Source organism: Mauremys reevesii, linkage group 8 (assembly GCF_016161935.1).
Source record: "Mauremys reevesii isolate NIE-2019 linkage group 8, ASM1616193v1, whole genome shotgun sequence".
Taxonomy (NCBI): domain Eukaryota; kingdom Metazoa; phylum Chordata; order Testudines; family Geoemydidae; genus Mauremys; species Mauremys reevesii.
Window position 1 is genome coordinate 102,439,514 of NC_052630.1, and position 19,169 is coordinate 102,458,682.

A 19,169-nucleotide genomic window follows, 5' to 3' on the forward strand; every position below is an offset into this window, starting at 1 on the left:
CCATCTGGTCTCTCCGGTGAAACAGACATTTACCAATACAGACGCTCCCCAACTTACGCAAGCGTTCCCTTCCAGAATGCCTTGCGTAAGTCAAATTTTGCGTAAGTCGGGGACTTATACCCAACAATTATGCCAAAATACCACGTATGGAACTTATGGAACTTTTTCCGTAGGTGCGGGTTTGCGTAACCTGGGGAGCGTCTGTACAAATCTAATCCTTCCAAGCCTAGGTAAACCAAATTCTGTAGGCCAAATTCTCAAGTGGCAAAAATCAGGACAGCAGGATTGAACTCACTGAAATGACAACCTACACCAGGAGAGGATATAGCTCTGTGTATTCAGAATACCCATATTACTAATAAAGCAGAATTGTTAATTACAGACAAAACCTTACACAGATGGGTCAGAATGTCTTGAGTACAGGTAGTAAACAAAAGGGAATTAACCCCACTGTCAGGGAACATGAAAAAAATATTTTAATGGTCAACAGTGATAAGTAACTGGAGATGAAAGGAAAATAGGATATAGAGTATATTAACTTAGAGTAAATTTTCCTTTAAGTATATGATGTCAACAAGAGGCAAACTTATCATAATATTTAGTTTTTACACAACTACTAAAGATACATACTAGCAGAATTCTGGTTTTCTTGCTAGCTCTGTACTTTCCTATCATGGGAATTAAACACCATTTTACCACACAAATTTCTAACGGTCACATTTCCAAAGAAAACAGTGTTTCTGTAAACTATATGCTTCCTGTCTGCGACACCTGCTTTGCGTTTATTTATATTAGTGGTGCCTAAACACATGATTTCAGGGAACCATGCTTCCCCTCTAAACGTGTCAGCCATTAAAATGGGTTTGTATCTTATCACTTTCAAGCACACGCACAAAAAATCCTACTCAAACCAAAAACTCAAATGCAGTTTGATGAAACACTCTTAGATGCGATAACAATAACAACTGGGGTCACTGTGTTTCTAATCCGCTTACAAGAATGATCATAATGTGAAATTTCGTGTATAGTTATTTGGCTCATTTAAACTTGGGCTGGACAAATCACTAGGTAATAGACTGTAGGGAATAATCCACTGTCTAGATGATCTACTAGGTTCTTGCTTTCACTAATTCCTGTGGTCCATATTCTCCTTCCCCATGGTGCAGTGCAAGGAAAAGCATAGTGGGGTCCCACAGAGAAGCAAGTAGCTAATCCAAGTGTTGCCCCAACTCAATTTCACTGAGCCTCCTTTCAACTTCTGCCAAATACCACGTGGCTGCTGGGCTGTGTGGAAATATAGGAGAAAGCAGCAAGGTATAGTGGAGAAGAACTACCCTAAGTGGCATCCTCCCCACCCCAGAACCGCAGCAGCATCACAGATGAGCTCAGCCGAGAGCTAATGCTTCTCCTGCTGATTGTGCAGTGACTCTTCTCCTGCAGGGGGCAGTGAGCTAATGGCAGCACGACATATATGCTGCTGTGGTTGGGGACCAGTCTGCTGGGGAACCTGGAGGAGGAATTCGCCCACACAATCAGGGCATTCTCTATGGTGCTGGAATCCCCACAACCCTCTGGCCTTTTAGGACACTGAGCAGTCCACATCCGTGCTGGGCCTGTGGACACTACTGAATTTTCCCGAAGGTGTAACCACTTGGGGGAATTAAAAGAGTCTGTTTCCCCGGCACCAGATTTTCACTATCCTGTCCGTGACTGTAGGACTAATTCATTTGGTCTTCCGTTCCAGCGCAGACATGGTCAGCAGTGGGTATCCAACCCAGGACCTTCCACACAGGCCTCTACTACTTGAGCTATCACTATCATGCAAGCACATATAGATGGTGGGCTAGCCTTTACACAGAGATGTGGTCACCCAAAACCAGTTGTGCCATGGGCTTTGCACAGGAAGGAGTCATCCGATGACTGACTCTACATGAGCAGCCAGTTGTTGGATGTGCAGGGCACATCTGTGGCACCCAAATGTTGTCAATGGCATGAGGAGTTTTAACTCCAAACATGAAAAAAAAAAAGATCCCATAACAATAAACCATAATCACTTTGTATAGAACCATAGAAACGTAGGGTTGGAAGGGACCTCAGGAGGTCATCAAGCCCAGTGGTATCAAAATGGTTGAGAAACAAGGACTGTCTTGCTGCCTTTCTAAACTGTGTCAGGGAAATCTCAGGTACCAGCGCAGGTCTCTGGACTGGTCACTGAGAAACACAGATTGAGTCCAGCCCCTGTGCTGAGGCAGAACCAAGTAAACTTAGACCAGGCTTAAAATCTTTGGGCCTGATCACCCGCAAATCCTCTGCAGCCTCCAATTTGATTTCAATAGGACCCGTGCATTGATGCCATGTTAGTATTATGCAGATCTCCTTTTCTTTGCCATCCTGTCCTACCTCTCTTCCCAAAGATCTATCACAGGGCTGTAAGGGCTACCTGCGAAAAAAGCAGCTGAAAGATAAAGCAAGTTGCCAGCAGATACTCAAGCATTTCACCTGAATTTTCAGATAAAGACCATATTGAAATCTTTCCAGCAATGCAGGTCTACAGAGCACTCCTGCCCATGTAGCACCCCCTTTTCACACAAGGAATAAGGGGTCACCGTTTTGGCTGGTGCAATCCCATTGCAATCAATGTCCAGCAACAAGATAATTTGCTTAGACAACCCCATCTCCATTTTCCTTGGTAGACTTCAGGATCACCAGTCCATTGGAGGGCAGATTCAACGCCCACGGAAGACAATAGAAAGACTCTCATTGATTTTAATGGGCTTTGGAACAGGTACTTATTTTCAGAGTCTGCCTAATAATAATATATGCAGATACTTTATTGTAAAGTTTCCATCAGCATACTTTGGTTTGAAATATCCCAATATCTCAGTAATTTATATAAGTGATTTGCACTTCTATGGAAAGGCGGTGGTTTCAAGACTATATAATACACTTCCTATTATAAATGCAACCTTGCCATAACCAAATCATTCTTGAGAGGATTTGTACCTGCATTTCGTACCATATATAAATCTTACAGAACTTTAGCAATGACAAGTGACTGGCTTCAAATCTCATCAAATGAATTCAATCACATGGATTATGCAGGTTTTCTATAGCCCAAAATAGCCTCTGTAATTTCAGTAAGAATTAATCTAAAAAGCTACCATCACAATTCAATAACAAAACTCACTAGAACAGTCTGCTCTGCAGATCAGGGGTAAGGAATATGGATGGGATGGAGTGGGGAAGCTAACAATGCTATTGATCATGCAGCATTTTTATGTACAGAGATGTTGATGCAACATTTTTTCACCAGCAATGAATTCACTTTGATATAAAAGAACTCACTCATTCTTTTAAGAGATCCTAAGATTCTGACTAGTGTAGATGAGAAGTGAGATATATCCATATCTGTATAGCACCTATGTACTTTACAAGTATTAACTGCAACCCAAAACCTTTTTTCAGTGTATGCGATGACAGCGGTGACACTTTCAGTGTTCTTCCACCCAGACAAGTGAATTTGTAATTGTTCAGCTTCACTAAATCCCTAAATATTTCTGCTTCTTTTTGTTAGACAGCATACAAAATAAATACACTGGTGAACCTGATTAGGAACGACCGGTGCATTAAAAGATGGGATCGCGGCCTTTTTTCTCTCTTTGCTTTTTTCCTTCCTGTGACACGCAATTCCGTCAACATCAAGTTAACATGCCCAGCATATAGGCATATTTGCAATGTGTTTGGATTTATGCACGCTTTTGCATATGGGAGAAAGGGTTCTTCACCCTCTAAGCTATGCAATCGATATGCTTCTAATTATTCCAGCATGAGAGACGACCTACACCAGTTCTGGGTCTGGATTGTTTATGATGCACTTTTTCTGCAAGGGCTGAGGTTTCTTTTTAGAGTTCAACGATGGAAATTTCTAGTGGTTCAAACTGATATTTCTGACCTCAGCATCTAAGAACAGTAACGGGCAGCAGCAGCAACCACCCTCTGAAGAGGCAGTGGTAACAGGCCCTGCCAAAAGGCAGACTGACAGCATTAATAAAATATTTAGCAGAAGAGTAAATAACTGTCAGATGCAATAAAAGCAGCAGTGTGGCCGCTCTGCCACACCATAGCAATGGAAAGAGCTAGTATTTTGCTGTGAAGTGTTTTTAATTAGACGGGGCCCAGTCCTGCATGGTGCTGAGCATGGCCTGGGAGCTGATGAGAGCACTTCAAATGCCGCCGAAGCCACCTTGAAAACACCAGGTTCTCAGGCGTGGAATGGAGTCGTAGAAAATTGGTATGTGCACCTTTAAGAAAATATTGCTGCACAATTAGGACCCTCCTTGTATTTTAGAATCACGCATGTAAAATTAGAACTTGGAAATGCCGGATTTATCTGCCACGGTAAATGCCTGAAGAGGAGACCTTCAGCAGGGGTACTTATTTAGGGCTGGATTTTGATTTGGCCTGCATGCCCGTGCAGGAGAATAAGAACCCTCCTCACACATCTGCGGCAAGAGTGATGGTCCCACTCTTGGCCGATCCACCAGGGACTGAATACATAAAATAAATAATTGGAGATATACCAACTTCCTAGAGCTGGAAGGGACCTTGAAAGGTCATTGAGTCCAGCCCCCTGCCTTCACTAGCAGGGCCAATTTTTGCCCCAGATCCCTAAGTGGCCCCCTCAAGGATTGAACTCACAACCCTGGGTTTAGCAGGCCAGTGCTCAAACCACTGAGCTATCCCTCCCCCCTACTGAGCTCCAAAGCTAAAAGCATGAGCTGCAATACAGGGAGCTGTAACAACTCACATCCGCTGTGGATTGGCACCGAGGGGGACCTGCAACCCACACTCACCAGTGAGTTATACAGATTACCCAGAGCTTGGGTAAGACAGGGATATGAGACAGGAGTGCTTTAATTTATAGGTCAGCAGCAAACTGCTTCCCTCTGCTTGCCTCCTGGAGCATGAAGGAAGTATGGGTGGGATGATGACCCAGGGGGTGTCTCTGAGGCACAATCCTTTTTCGAGCGACTCTTAGGGTGGTGTAGCTTACATATCACGGCCTGAGCTCCAGGCTGCACCCAATGGCACAATCTAGCCTTTGGCGTTTACCGTGTAAGTGCCTCGCCCTGCTGCTGGTGATGCCAACAACAAGAGACTGCGCAGAACCTCTTGAGGTTGACGGTTCCATGTTCCAGCTGTCAGGGGAGGTCATGACATAGGCAGAAAGGTGGTCCCACAGGTAACTTGGTCTGGTCCTGGAAGGCTTTGAAGATGAAGAGCAAAACTTTGAATCCAACCCAGAGCAGAGCACTGGGGGGCCTGAATGCCTGACCAAATAGGCTGCTGTGTTATGAAGCCATTGCAAATTTTTGAAGGGGCTGCGATTTTGTACCTAAGTATATTTTTGCCATAGTCCAACCTGGAGGTGAGTAATACGTGGTCTGCTGTGGCTAACCCCAGACTGACTGGAGGAGTTTCAGTCATCTTGCCAGCCATAGATGGAAAATGGTGCCTTTTATGGCCATGGCTATTGGGATATCCCGAAGCAATGAGGATACAGACCCATGGGAGGTTTAGGTTGGACATTAGGAAAAAGTTCCTAACTGTCAGGGTGGTTAAACATTGGAATAAACTGCCTAGGGAGGTTGTGGAATCTCCATCTCTGGAGATATTTAAGAGTAGGTTAGATAAATGTCTATCAGCGATGGTCTAGACAGTATTTGGTCCTGCCATGAGGGCAGGGGACTGGACTCGATGACCTCTCGAGGTCCCTTCCAGTCCTAGAGTCTATGAATCTATAAACACCAAGACTGTGGACTCTCCTAGTGATCTAACGGTAGGTGTCTTTGATGGAAAGTGACTGGGTAGACGTGGCGAGTTCTTTGAAGTGTCCTTTCTCCCCACCAGCCTCCCCTCAAGTTTTAAAACCATACTATAAAGACAATAGCTAAAGCAAAAAACCTGCCAGAACAACAAGCGGAACTTTCCTGCCAGAATATATGTAAAGAAAGAGAATTTTTTTTTTTAGAGTTGCTGGCACAGTGTGCTGAGGAAACCTTTCCCTTTAAACACTAAAATTAAATAAACACGTGAAACACAAGGAGAAATTTAATTACTTTATAGCTTGACTTTGGTCGTTTGCCTCAGGTATCTAGTTCCTCTCTCGCTGATGTGGAAAGTAAAATTCCACCCGAACAGTGTCATTCATTTCTTGGCAATGGAAACCCAGCTTTCCTGCTGCTGAGGGCTAATGCATTTTGCATCAGAAAATCCCAGCTCCCAGCACCTTATTCGCAGAACCACACTGCAGGTGAAAGAGAAGCTTCACTCGGAGTACAATCAAGTGGGACAGGGGCTCCGCTCTCTGAGCGAGAACACAGGAGTTAGAGCAATGAATCCTGAAAAAGCAATTCAAGGCGCTATTCGGCATCTGCATTCTATGACCCACAGTTCCTCTAGGACTAAAGAAGCCCCCAAGAGACTGGCAGCATATATAGGGCTATACCGGGTCCTATATTTCTGTCTAATCCTTTCCTAATCCAGATTCCCAAAATGCTATTTCTCCCCCCTACTGGAACTAGCTAATGCTGGCTTTAAATGAATTTCCATTCTAAAAGCACAGAGGACCCAATCCAAAATCTGCTGTAGTCGATGGAAAGACTCCCATTGGCCCATTGACTGCCCTTCCGAGGAACGAAAGTTGTTTCAATTCCTTGTAGACAATATAAGCAATTCAGCATTAAAGAGTGTGAATTTAGCACTGAGAGATTAGCAACACCTCTCTTGGACTCACCTTTCCTCCTGACTAGAGACTCAGCCAAGACTCTCAGATGCTGATGAAATGCGTGACTTGATGTTTCAAGCGGGAAATAAACAAAGGACACCCAAAGGCTTTTCCTTTATCGGGCTAAGAGGATTGTTCCTGGAAAGGCTTTTCGCACATTGGTGAAATCCTCACAGCTCCTTTCAAAAAAACGTCTGCTGAGATCAGAAGCAGAATGCTAAGTCTTCCCTTTGCAGGCTCATATAATTCAGGAGAAAACAAGGAGGAATCTCTGGGTATATACCACTGCTACATACAGAAGCAGGCTCACACACACACGCAGAATGCAGCTGGCATCTGAAATGGTCCGCATGGATTTATCCCCTTCATTTTTGCCAGTGTCTGACATAAATGCTGGGAACTAACAGCGGAAAACTGCACATGTACTTTGGGCCTGAACCCAAACCCACTGAAAACAATGGAATGACTCTCCGTTGGCTCGAAACTGGCTTCAGATCAGGGCCATTATCATTGTTCGGCTAGAGGCCTACGAACCAAACGTTACACTAGACAGAGCCAGCCACTGGGGCATGGTAAGCCTGCGCCCATAGGCCTGCCTGATGTGGGGAGACCTAAAATCATCAAGGTTAATGTCAGCCTCCATTCCTTTTTATTTTTTTTAAGTAAGTCTTCTTGGGGGAGAGAACCTTGAAAATTTGAAATGATCACGTTTGTCACTCTGTTTTCCTAAATACAATTTCACTAAGATTGTAGATTATCCAGTCCTCCTTCCACTGGCTCCCCCCTCTCTGTCACATCAACCATAATCTGCTTGTCTTCACTTTCAAGGCCTTTCACAGTCTATTCCCACTCGACCTCCCAGCTCTCATTTACCGTCAAGATGTCGGCTCCCACCTCTGATCGGCCCAGGGTGCCAGTTTCCATCCCCCATGGGTTACATTTTCAAACACGGCACCTTTGCGCTTTCTTCCATGCTGTCCCACACACTTGGGAGGGGCTCCCCATTAACAAAGCCATTTCATTGTTCTCTTTCAAACTCTCCTTTGTCATCGTGCCTTCAAAAACCTGGACAATGGTTAGGCTGCTGATGTGCTGAGACCATGCTGACTCCTTTTCGTTCCCGGTCAGTCTGTCTGTATCCATCAGTTGTCTCTTGGCTTATATTTAGGTTGTAAACTCCTTGGGCCAGGCACCGTCTTTGTTCTGAGTTTGTACAGCACCTAGCACCATGAGGTCCTGGTCACTGATGAGGGCTCCTAAGTGCTACTTAATACAAATAACAATAAGAATCAGGGGCCCATTGTGCTAGGCCTTTTGGGACACATTGGAAATGTTCTCGATGCAAATCCAGATCTGGATCAGAGGTTTGCCAAGGGCCCCATCTATACAATGGGCTGAATCTAGTTCTAACACAAAACCACAACATAATTCTGGTTGCCTCCAAACGGCCCAAACCCTATCCATATCTGAGCACATGCAGTTCCCTTTAACAGGCTTACTATCAAGTCAAAAAACAAAAACGAAAAAACCCACAAGTTACATCCACAGCTTTTTTTTCCTGATGGCCACAAAATAATTTGTTTCACTAACATTTAAGCAATAATTTGCATTCTTGCTGGTGAAGACAGACCACATAAGGGTAAACTGATATTTCTTCACATGCCACCTCCCAAAATGATACAACCTTTCTCCTCCTCCTCTTTTTCTCCCCCCCCCCCCGCCCATTTTAAGGCTTTATTTACTATACAGGTTTTACCCCATAGAGAACAGCTGAGAATCATACCAAACATTCTGTAGCAATCTGTTAGCTCAAGGAAGAGTTCTCTAAACCCATCGGGATTACACGATACCAAAACCTAAATCTCCACATTCTAGGTATTTAGGCCTGGCCTACACACAAGTTTTGTGTCAGTATCACTATTTCAAGTAAGGGATGTGGGTTTCTATTGCTATAGTTGTATCAGTAGAACCCAAAGCGTGGACACATTTATCCCAGTAAAAGGGTGCATATACCAGTATATTTCCTTTCCTTTCCCATACAGAGAATGGCTTATAGAGCACCTTTATATCAATATAACTGCATTCACACTAGGGAGGGCTGTGCTGTTTTAACTATACTGACATAATTAAAGCTGTACAACTTTCAGGAGCAGACAAGCCCTTAGGCTTAGATTTTCAAAAGCGACTAGAGATTTTGGGGTGTCGCTTGAAAGGGGTCTGGAAGATGAGACCTGGTCTCACAAGCTGGACACCCCAAAACTGAGGCATGCAAAATCACTAGTCCCTTGTGAAAATCTTGGCTTTCGCTGCAGTGTACAATGGGCTTGCAAGAGAATAATTCACTAAGATTTGCCTTTCCTTGTTGTAACAGCATAAGAGAAAGTCGGGATTTAAAAGGAAACGGGATAAACCTAGAACTGTTCAAAATGAATTCGCTAACTCCGGGGGGTTTGCCCTGTGATGAGCACAGAGTCCTGTTTTGAAAACTATCCGAATTTTCCAGTACCCAAAGATATAGTTGTTAGTAAAACTCGGGGGAAATTCTATGTAAAAACAAATAAATAACCCAAAAAAAGAGCATCTGAAAAGAGTTGCATCAAAGCAGATCTGGCTTCACTTTCAATGGCTGGTGAACATAATTCACGGCAGAGTGAAATGCTGGAATCTCTGTAAGCACTGGGTACAAATATAGCTCAAGGAGGTGTTTGGAATGAAGGAAACGGTGGTGCTTCTTCCATTTCCCATGAATATCATATGCACAGCTCTAGCCATATGTTGTGCTGAATCTGCCACATTCTTCACTGGTGGGCACAGATGTGGGCTGATCTGACGGATCAGGGTCCAGGGGTCAACCAGGAGTAAATTGGGGGCAGATGATTTGAGAGATTCAGCTTATTTTTAGAATAAAGATTGCTAAGAATCATTTCTACCATGTGTCTGAGCAAGAAAAGCATTTATCTCGCTTGCTAAAAACAAAGAAGCGTCTCTCTGAAATAAGGCCTCTGTTTTAACTGACTAACAAAGAATTTTCTATTCACTATATGGATCACAGGTGTCCTAGATAACCGTGTACTTTGCAGAATCACCTTATTTCAGCGCCTCATTTAGGGGAATTATTTTCAGCTGGTGTCAGACCCAAGCTCCTTATTTGCAGACACAAAATGAATTGCACCCACACATCAGAGTAGTTACACCTCCAATGCCTGACTTGGATTTTTGGCCGCAGCTACATTGGGGGTACAAAGGACACCCAGAAAAAGGAAAGCACCCTTCTGAGCACACAGCCATAAGTATAAGAAAATTAAAGAAAATCCAGACTAACACAAACTCATCCCAAATCCAAAATACAGCAGAATGTAGCAAACACACCGTTTTTCTATCCTGTATCTTCTATGATTTGCACACACAAAAACTGCAGTATCTCCCCACTTCTCTGCAAAGTTTCATAGCAGAGAGCTATCGCAAAGTGTCATATGACTATGACATCATTCGTTCTTAAAAAATGCACTGCTGAACATTTTCTAATACACTGTGAAGACTTAAAAATAATTAAAAACTAAACAATTCTTGCCAAATAAATGAATAAAACATGTTCTGAGATGCAGGATCCTGGCTTTTTTGGGGGGAAAAAATGCACATCTTTGCTATATTGTAAATTTCAGTCTTTCATAAGGGGTCTCTCCTACTCAAATTACCAAGGGCCAGATTTAGGTATCCTTACTCGCATTCAGCAGAAGCATACTCCAGAAGTAGGGCCCATTGATGTCAGCATGGGGAAGTGTATTGCAATCCAGCCCCAAGATTCCTCTGCAATACTAAGGTCCAGAGTTCCCAGAGTAGAGTGCTCCGATAGGTTGTCTACACTACCGCGGTAAGTCGACCTACGCTACGCAACTCCAGCTACTTGAATTGTCTTCAGAAAATGTGATCTTTATTCTTTTGTGTGGAAAACTCAGCTTCCAATATTAACCTTTAAAACAATGTCCATTATCCAGAAAATGGGCTTTATTACAGTCACACTTGGTAAAACTGCCTTTTTTTTTCTCTGTAAGAGATCATTTAGACATCCTATGACAGCTGCCCAAGGAAAAGCGACCTGCCGCTCCGCACAGTCATGCAGTCTGCGGTAGCACTATGTAAATACGATCAGAAACAATGTGCTTTAAATGTCTTAGCTCACACATCTGTACTGCACAATTCTGAAAACACTTGCCAATTCTGAGATGGAGCCAAGCTGAAAACTTCTGACATGCTTGGAGAAAGGAGTGGAGTGGGGGTGGGGCTGGGGCAGAGGGGGCGTCGAGCACCCAGTACGGGTAGAGTGGAAGTCGGCGCCTATGTTCAGAGCCATCCAGATCCAAAAGGTGGGTGTATTTGGCTATTGGATTCTGATTCAGGCCTCTCCCTATATGGAATTCTGTCCTGCTGGAAAGGGCATAGGTAGGGCTAAAGGGGATTTTACCATTGCACTTTTCTCAAACTAGGCATTTGTGAAGAGTCACAAGCCATTGGCAGATTTATTTACCTATCTATCTATATTGTGGTAGCACCTAGGAGCATCAGTTAATGGCCGGACCCCACTGTGCTAGGTGCTGTACAAACACAGAACAATAATACAAATGGTGAAACTGACCACAATCAAGAGACGTGATCGGTGCATAGACCTCATACTATGGACGAGAAACACCCCTTTTGCAACCAAAAGACCCACTAAGGGAGCAAATACTGGGCCCACTGAACTCAACGGAAATTTTGCCCCTGACATCAGTAAGATCAGAATTTGGCCTTACCTTTTTCTAATAAATTATTCATAATGAATAATGTCACTAGTCCTAGTCATTATTAGAACTGGCTAGAAAATTATTCATTCCTCCCCCCAAAAAAAATTTTATTTTTTTTTACAAAAATTTTTGTTTAAAATTTTGAGACTTCCACAGAAAAATTGAAAATCAAACCTTTTCTTGTCGGTTTTCAGCAACCAAAAATCAAACCCTGTTCAATTTCTGGCAAATGAACCTTTTCAGTTACCAGAAAACGAAGCATCATCTTTTTCTAGCTTTTGATGGAAACCTGAACATTTCTGACAAAAAAAGGGGATTTATTTTTATTTTGTCAATTTTATTTTGTTATTTTGTGTTTCCACTGAAAAATGTTTTGTCTGAAAATCTTCAACCAGTTCTAGTTGTTACATACTAATGAGCATTGTCATTGATATCAAAGGGACTACATGGGTCTGCTCAGACATAAATCTCATTCACAGGAATACAGATCTTCGAATTGTTCTGAGTTCTGAAGTTTTATTTCATTCTTGTGAGGTCCCGCTTTGTCAATTCACAGTGTAGAAGATGCACTTAAATCTAGGTTGGGATGTTGCCTGAGACAATCTCAGAGGAAACGAGGCCACTTTTGTAAAGTATTGCTTCGCTTCCTCCATTGGAGCTGGACTTTAATAGTTTCTTTATGACACCAAGGAGTGAAGTACTTTCATTTATTCTTAAGAGCAAGGTCATCGACTGCAGAGCAAAGGTAGCCAGATTTCTCCCAAACCTTCCCAAGGATTATCCAGGTGCACTGAAAGAATAAACCAGAATCTCACTTTGTAAATGCAACAACTTTGCCATGCAATAACAGCAGAGCAAAGTTACATAGTTAAAGTACCCACCTAAAGAAAAATGTACAGGGGAGAAATGCACGTTGGGGAGTTGGAGCCTCGCTGGAGAAAATTCAAAAATGAGAAACATTTGACAAAGTGTAGAGTTTCCCATATATCAAATCCCTGGGCCCTCATCCCCAAATCCATGTGCTTATGAACCCTTAAAACATCTAAGAACAAACGGAAAGTTGAACCAATCTCCCAGAGGCATATTAAGCCCAACTCTCAATAGAAACCTACACGAGCACCTACTGTGTACACTAGCTAGTGTTACAAAAACAAAAGAGAGGGGGGACCATTCTGAGATGTTTCCACCTTCCATGTAGGATGAGATGCATCCTGCTTCTCTGTACAAAGCCCATGCACTACTGAATCCCTGGCCTGGGAACATGTGGTGGGGAGGCACCAGAAGGAAGACCATGCATGGGAGCCTCCGTACTACTTGCATGCCACAGAGTGCGTTTCTGTGCCTTCCTTGCATAGACCAGTGTTGAGGGCTGCTTAAGGAGCATGTCGATTACATGGAATTGATGGCCCTAAAGCCCCAGGCAAGTGATGTAGAGATAGATGCTATCTGGCTACAGGAGTGGCTGTGAGAGGGAAGATGCATTGTGGTTTGCATTTCCTCCTGTGTAACACCCCATTGCTCAGGCTTTCTGTGGGTGATGAGAGTTACACCCATGTGAAAATCCTGCATTGAAATTCACTCAAGGCCCTGGTTTGGGTTGTATGGCACAGCATGGTCCACTGCCCATGTGAGACCTCTCTATGATCAGTTACTAGCCATATCACTAGCAAACATGAACCTGACTCAGAAACCCCACCAGTAAAAGACACTGGAAAGAGAGTTTAGGGACACTTCCAAGTTTCTAATCCTACATCCCTTTCGTGAGTTGTCCTTAGCCATGTAGTTACTGCCACTGACTTCAGTGTAACTAGTGTGAGTAAGAACTACTCATGTAAGTGTTACCCACACACCTCCTGGGTGTGGTGCTTTGTCCCCCTCTAGTGGCACCGAGACCACTTAGCGATTTATAAGTCTGCTTCAGCCTTAGCTAAGAGTCATGGGGCTTTTCACTCATGCAGTAGAGGCTCATGCATTTAGCTCCAGAGGTCCCAGGTTCGATACGGCCTGCCAATGACCAGGATCTGTTGGTGTTACATAAGCACAGCAGGAGCAGATCCTTTTCAAGTACCGTACACATGTAGCTAAGGTGAACTAACTTGTATTATCTAACACATGTAACTAGAGCCACCACTGCCTAGCGGATTGACAAAGTACAGACCAGATCACAGCAATGAGTACAACCCTACAATCACATTTTCAGGGTGGTGAGGCCATTTGCCCCCTGCTGAGACAGAGCCTTTCCTGCTTTTAAGTAAGAGCTTTACATTAAACATCCCTGTTCCAAATCACAGCGAAATACTTTACCATATAACACAATTCAGTGATTACCAGGAGCCTCAGCCTGATCTTGACACGATACGTTTTGCACTAATTTGATTCCTATTTAACACAACAGTAGTGAGAGAAAACTCAAGCCCTTTGAATCTCGTACAGATGACATTGCTCACGCTAGCTCTCGCATGGGGAAGCCTGTGTAAAGTAATATTAGCAACAGCTCTGTCGAAGGGAATCATGTTGGTGTCATTTAACACAATGAAACGTTTAATTGGTTACAGCTGACAAACAGGGAATTGCATTAAACAGCACAGTGGATACCCGGCCGTGGTTTACATCAAATTGTCAATCTCAATACGGCAGTCTTCTAAAAAAGCCGCTTTTCCTGTAAACTCTCAGGAAACATAGCAAATCATGGCAACATGTTTATAGTCGTCAAATGCCACACAGGGAACCCGATACAGATCTTTTATGGTGGGCTGTACTGTAGGGTGTTTCACTGTGTCCAGACTCATTTTCCAAATACACAGCACAGTCTCATGAATCCTACCTAAATCCCTGGGTGCTGCCGAGATAGACGTTTAGATTAAGCCTCGGCGCATATCCCACACAAAGTCACGTTCAGTCAATAGAAGACATACCTTCGGCTTTTCGCCACATCTTTTTTTTTTCTTTTTGATTCCCGCAATTAAAACTGGAAATGACAAATGGCAAATGCACTGATCTTCACGGTCTGCCACCAAGGTACACAGTCCTCTTTTGGCTGATATGAGAACTCAGCTAACACAAGACATCAGCCACAATGGATCCAGAGGGGAACTCTTCATATTGAAACACAAGCTCCTTTCCACATTTAGTGGCAGTTTTCAAGTTAGTACTAAACAGCTATTTTAAAAATACCAGTATTAGCTAGTGAGCTTACGGGCTGTAGATATGATCAGGGTGAGATAAAGGGTGGCTTTCTGGTGAAGTCATTGGATTGGGACTCAGGCATTCTTGGTTCAGTTCCAAACTTCATATGTGACCTTATGCAAGTCACTTAACCTCTCCGTGCCTTGAAGCCCATCTGAAAAATGGAGCTAACAATGCTTCCTTTCTCTCATAATTGGTCTTGTCCATTTGGATTGTAAACTCTTTGAGGCAGGGACTGTCTCTTACTATATATAAGAACATAAGAATGGCCGTACTGGGTCTGACCAAAGGTCCATCCAGCCCAGTATCCAGTCTACCGACAGTGGCCAATGCCAGGTGCCCCAGCGGGAGTGAACTTAACAGGTAATGATCAAGTGATCTCTCTCCTGCCATCCATCTCCACCCTCTGACAAACAGAGGCTAGGGACACCCTTCCTTACCCATCCTGCTAATAGCCACTGATGGACCTATCCTCCATGAATTTATCTAGTTCTTTTTTGAACTCTGTTATAGTCTTGGCCCTCACAACATCCTCTGGCAAAAAATTTTCACAGATTGACTGTGCGTTGTGTGAAAAAATACTTCCTTTTGTTTGTTTTAAACCTGCTGCCTATTCATTTCATTTGGTGACCCCTAGTTCTTGTGTTATGAGAAGGAGTAAATAACACTTCCTTATTTACTTTCTCCACACCAGTCATGATTTTATAGACCTCAATCATATCTCCCTTTAGTCATCTCTTTTCCAAAATGAGTCCCAGTCTTATTAATCTCTCCTCATATGACAGCCATTCCATACCCCTAATCATTTTTGTTGCCCTTTTCTGAACCTTTTCCAAGTCCAATATATCTTTTCTGAGATGGGGTGACCACATCTGCCCGCAGAATTCAAGATGTGGGCGTACCATGGATTTATATAGAGGCAATATGATATTTTCTGTCTTATTATCTATCCCTTTCTTAATGATTCCCAACATTCTGTTTGCTTTTTTGACTGCCGCTGCACATTGAGCGGATGTTTTCAGAGAACTATCCACAATGACTCCAAGATCTTTCTTGAGTGGTAACAGCTAATTTAGACCCATCATTTTATATCTATAGTTGGGATTATGTTTTCCAATGTGCATTACTTCCTATTTATCAACATTGAATTTCATCTGCCTTTTGTATCTCTTCACAGTCTGCCTGGGACTTAACTATCTTGAGCAATTTTGTATCATCTGCAAATTTTGCCACCTCCCTGGTTACCCCTTTTTCCAAATTATTTATCAAAATGTTGATAAGGACTGGGCCCAGTACAGAACCCTGGGGAACACCATTATTTACCTCTCTCTATTCTGAAAACTGACCATTTAATCCTACCCTTTGTTTCCTAGGACCTTCCCTCTTATCCCATGACTGCTTTCTTTGCTTAAGAGCCTTTGGTGAGGGACCTTGTCAAAGGCTTTCTGAAAATCTAAGTACACTATATCCACTGGATCCCCCTTGTCCACATGCTTGTTGACCCCCCTCAGAGAATTCTAGTAGATTGGTGAGGTATGATTTCTCTTTAAAAAAACCATGTTGACTCTTCCCCAACAAATTATGTTCATCTATGTGTCTGACAATTTTGTTCTTTACTATAGTTTCAACCAATTTGCCCGGTACTGAAGTTAAACTTACCAGCCTGTAATTGCCAGGATCACCTCTGCAGCCCTTTTTAAAAATTGGTGTCATATTAGCTATCTTCCAGTCATTTGGTACAGAAGATGATTTAAATGATAGGTTACAAATGACAGTTAGTAGTCCTGTAATTTCACATTTGAGTTCCTTCAGAACTCTTGGGTGAATACCCTCTGGTTCTGGTGACCTATTACTGTTTAGTTTACCAATTTGTTCCAAAACCTCCTCTAATGATACCTCAATCTGGGACAGTTCCTCAGATTTGTCACCTAAAAAGAAGGGCTCGGGCTTGGGAATCTCCCTCACACCCTCAGCCGTGAAGACCAATACAAAGAATTAATTTAGTTTCTCCGCAATGGCTTTATCGTCCTTGAGTGCTCCTTTAGCATCTCAATCATCCAGTGGCCCCACTGGTTGTTTAGCAGGCTTCCTGCCTCTGATGTACTTAAAACAATTTTTGCTGTTACTTTTTGAGTCTTTGGCTAGCTGTTCTTCAAATTGTTTTCTAGCCTTCCTAATTATATTTTTAAACTTCATTTCCCAGAGTTGATGCTCCTTCTATTTTCCTCACAAGGATTTAACTTCCACTTTTTAAAGGATGCCTTTTTGCCTCTCACTGCTTCTTTTACTTTGTTGATAGGCACGGTGACACTTTTTTGGTTCTCTTACTATGTTTTTTTTAAGTTGGGGTATACATTTAAGTTGATCCTCTATTCTGGTATCTTTAAAAAGTTTCCATGCAGCTTGAAGGGATTTCACTTTTGGCACTGTACCTTTTAATTTCTCTTTAACTAACTTCCTAATTTTTGTGCAGTTCCCCTTTCTGAAATTAAATGCTACAGTGTTGGGCCACTGTGGAGTTTTCCTCGCCACAGGGATGTTAAATTTAATTATATTATGGTCACTATTACCAAGCAGTCCAGCTATATTCACCTCTTGGACCAGATCCTGTGCTCCAACTAGGACTAATCAAAAATTTCCTCTCCTTTTGTGGGTTCCAGGACTAGCTTCTCCAAGAAGCAGTCATTTAAGGGATCAAGAAACTTTATCTCTGCATCCCGTCCTGAAGTGACATGTACCCAGTCAATATGGGGATAGTTGAAATCCCCCATTATTATTGAGTTTTTAAATTTTTATAGCCTCTCTAATCCCTCTGAGCATTTCACAGTCACTATCACCATCCTGGTCAGGTGGTCGGTAATATGCCCCCTAGAGCATAGAATTACTATCCAGAGAGATTCTCTGGTACAGTTTGGTTCATTTAAGATTTTTACCTCACTTACTCATACCACTACATTGCACAGCTACAACAACAGCCACTTACAATACTCCTATTTATACTGCAGCAATGCCTAGGGTTCCCAGCTGTGGGCTAGCTCCTTTACACTAGGCACGGTACATACACTTAATAAGAGACGGTTCCTGCCCCCAAAGAACTTACCATCTAAATAGACAAGACAGACAAAAGATGGGGGAAAATGAAGCATTATTATCCCCATTTTACAGATGGAAAACTGAGGCCCAGAGACACTAAGTGACTAGCCCAAGGTCATGCAGGAAGTCTGTGGCACAGCTGGGAGCTGCTCCCACATCTCCTGAGTCCCAGTCCAGTGCTTTAACCACAAGACCATCCATTGTATTATCTGTAACAGCACTGAGGTCAGCTCTCAGTGTAAAATCAGCTATTGTAATAGAAGAAATCAGGAAAGGCTTTATTAAATGAACCCTTGGTGGTCAAAAGAGATGCAGCAGTTCTGTATGTATGTATGTCGTCCAGGCTGTGCTTAGTACAAGATGGTAAATTCTTCACAAAATGGGTCCTTTGTGCCTAATTTTATCCACTTGACCTAGAGGTTGCATTTTTTAGGTGTTCTGCCAAATGCAAATATGTTCCAGTTACTAAGTACACCCCTTGTTCCAAACCCTTCTCTGCATAGCTCCATGCTAGCTGAACATAGCTTTTCCCCCACGTCTGCAGAAGACATGGAAAGTTACAATGCAATTTACTGACAAACACGCCCCCACTAGCCACAAACAATGGAAAGTTCCTTACCAATGCTCTCTCCCTGTGATGCAATGCAACATGTTGGGTGCGTGTTTAAAGGTATGCGGTTAAGAAAGTCAACATGATAGTTTGGTGTTAGTAGAAATTACCACAGCTGGATTACCTGCTTTTCAGCTTCTCGTGTTCTAAGCCTTAGAGTAGCCTCGATTCATACAAAATCTAAAATCTACCAATTTCAATTTTCCCCTTTATGTAAATTCCATCAGTGCAACTAAAGTCATTATCATCAAACCATCTGAAACTGATCAACACACCTCTTTGCAAAGTAAGTAGACTGGACTCCATAATAAGATTGTAATTTGCACCTTTATTTTAATTCAAGGAAAACTTTACTGTCTTTGGTGCATATGTTAAGCATGGAACATATTATTTAATCCTAATGCAAATCACACGGACAGGAAATGTCGTAAAGAGAAAAGTAATCTTCTGAAGGAAAAATAAATTATCAACCACGTTATGAAGGAAAAGAAACATTCCCAAATAATTTCTTTCTTTGTTGGTATTGGCTGGCAGCATAATCCTTCCAAGTAAATTGTAATTTCCAAATTAGATTATACATTATGTCATATTAGTTTTATATTAGAAAAACAAACTTACTTAAAGGAAAAATGCCAAAGTTGACTTGGTTGGTGATATAAAATTTTTGTGTTTCTACTGTGAAATGTTTAATGTTTTCTTTACAAGTTTAACA